The 2,771-nt window shown below is 37.0% G+C and overlaps 1 pseudogene; it reads right to left on the bottom strand.

Moving 5' to 3' along the window:
• Positions 1 to 1,959: 1,959 nt before the first annotated feature.
• Positions 1,960 to 2,047, bottom strand: LOC122812537 (annotated as a pseudogene).
• Between the last annotated feature and the right edge of the window lie 724 nt (positions 2,048 to 2,771).

Here is a 2,771-nt window from a genome sequence, read left to right as displayed (position 1 = left end):
TCTTGGGAGGCTACCATCAATAACTAGGCAGAGCTAAGTATATGTCCCTAAACAATGCATGCCTGCTCTTCTCTAAACACCATGTAATGCAATGATTAGACTACTACCCTCCCCCCATCATGGGTGGGCTAACATCAGCCACCATTCCCCCACCCAGTTCCTCCAGTGCCTGAGCCACAAATCAAACTTGGGCATACCTCTCAACTGTCAAGATTTTCACAGAATGTCTAGATTTTTGCTTCATATTTTGGGTCTGTTCCTCATAAAATTTGTCTTTTTCTGGATTTTTGTGGCAAATCCGTATGGACTGAATTCACTAAATAATGGCAGATGTTTCAGTTTCAGACTTCATATCCTTCAGAAAATGCATGGTAACACAATACCTTTAATTCTAGCAACTTTCTAAGTTTCTAAGAGCAATATTTAAAATTTGTCCCTATTTTAGGGGCTTTATCCCACCATTATTTTTTTCTTTGTCCAGAATTTTTGTGCTAAGAGGTTGAGAGATATGAACTTGGGCCATCTGGGTCATAGTCAGGGCTTTTTCTCTCAATGTCTCTGTTAAAGAAGAAGCTTGTAAATGCTCAAGCACTCATACCTAAATTTATATACCCCCACCAAAAAAACCTAAGGGACCTATACCTTTCTAATATTTCTGGGAAGCATAGCTAGGCTTAAAAAGGCCCTTTAGGGTTGTTAGCCTTTTATTCTCCTGTGATACTACGATCCTATAATACCAGGAAATTACAAGACTTAATTAAATAAAAAAATGGCTAAAATGTTCAAAATTATTGTAAATTCATTAGCTGGAGGGTTAACTTTAGAAAATCTCTGCATTTTGAAGATGCACTATGGCATTTCAAGAGCAGTAACACAATGGAGGTGCTGTGAGGTGAAAGAGATTACCACTGCATCCTCCCAAGGTCTACATGTACTATTATACCACTGGCTGGAATATGGTAATTAATACAGAAATTTACTTTCACTAAAGCCATAGAAAACGTGACTAATATAATGAGCTGTGAGCAAGAATAAGGCACATAAATATTATGAGCTGCAGGCCATTCCAGCCAATCAGATTTTCGATAATTTAAAGGCAGTTTGCAACTTTAGTTAAAAGTACTTAATAGAGCTTGGAAAAAATAATTATTCTGACTGACTGAAAACTACATCAGAATGTTTTCTCTTTGCATCCCGTTCACACCAGTGCTGTCTCTTGCACTGTAGCTTTCATGACCTACCCACCAAGGTCTAATGAATGTTTCTGCTTTGCTTAATTATGGTACATTGTGGATAAGCTCTTTATATATCCCATGTACCTCATTTTCTGACTGACACAACCCAAAGCCAAGGTCTCATTTGAATAATGTGTGATTATTCAGGTGCTGTATTCAAATAAGCATCACTGAACATTTCAGATGCCATAAAAGGACATGCTGTGTTACAAGAGAATTTTTCAATCTCATGCCATACCTTAAATGTCTATTCGGACTGACTGAAGTGTGACTTCACCTTCAGCCTGAATGACTCTACACATTTGTTTTCACTTCTCGTTACTTAATATGGTGTTCATTTAGTATTTGTTTTCGGTAACCAGGTTCACTCATCAGATGGCTTAACCTTTACAGGAACAACCTAAGAGAACACAAAAAAAATGCACTGTAAGCAATTATAATAGATACTAGCATTTCGTAGATGAGAAATGGACAACAAAGACATAAAAGAAAAAGGCATATAAACTACAACAAACATGGGAAAAAAATATGCATAGATTCATAGGTAATCACTAGGCTAGCTGATTTTGTGGATCATTTTAAGCCTAGCCAATTTCCCTTTCAAAGGTGAGAATCAAACCCTGTACTTTGTGCTTTTCAGGTAAACAACTTAACCAGTATGTCAACTATAATACAGAATGCTTCACATATTTGTAGGGGCTATGCTAATCTTCTCTGAATCAACTATAATACAGAATGCTTCACACATTTGTAGAGGCTATGCTAATCTTCTCTGTATCATTCCACTTTTAACATATGTGCTACCAAAGCATATACACTGTTTGTATAACAAAAAGTTAAAGACGTATAACTTTACCATTTGAAGAGAACATAAATTATGAAGCAGCAATACACAAGGCACTTAGTAGATACATGAAGCATGATGGTGGATCTGTTACCACTGCCCTCTATCTACCCCCCATGTCATTCATAAGAAAATTACAGAAAGTTCTGTGACAGCAGGAAGTGGAAATTGTAGCTTACCTTTCTTTTCTATAAGGGCTACAAAATGGCTGCTGTTTCCACTTTTCCCATGATTTTGTATTTATCATCCACTGTAAGAATCACCAAAAACAAATCTACCCCTTAAAAAAGATAAGCAGCATTTTCTGCATAAAGACAAGTCCTTCATCCTTTAAGCCCCCAACACACACACACACACACACACACACACACAAATGAGCTTCTCTTAGAACTGTATAAAAAGTATTGTAACATGGAAGAAAACAGCCATTTTCTGGCAGCCGCCAGTAACAGTACTGTTAACACTCTATGGCCCAACATAATTGCTAAACTGTGGCCATTGCCTTTTCCCCACATCATTTTTTTTTTAATTTTCTTGAACAGAATGGGGAGCATTGGCCATGGACATAATTTCCCAACCTGCCACAGTATCTATTAAGTACATAACAGAGTATGAATTCATCATATTAGCTAATCTACAAGGAGGCTATCAGTGAAAAACTGGTGGGATTTCCATTTCTGATATCTTCAGCT

Source organism: Protopterus annectens, chromosome 9.part0, assembly GCF_019279795.1.
Source record: "Protopterus annectens isolate FY-2018-M chromosome 9.part0, PAN1.0, whole genome shotgun sequence".
Lineage (NCBI taxonomy): Eukaryota > Metazoa > Chordata > Ceratodontiformes > Protopteridae > Protopterus > Protopterus annectens.
Note: the sequence above shows the minus strand (reverse complement) of the source record. Positions and strands in the feature narration are given on the sequence as shown.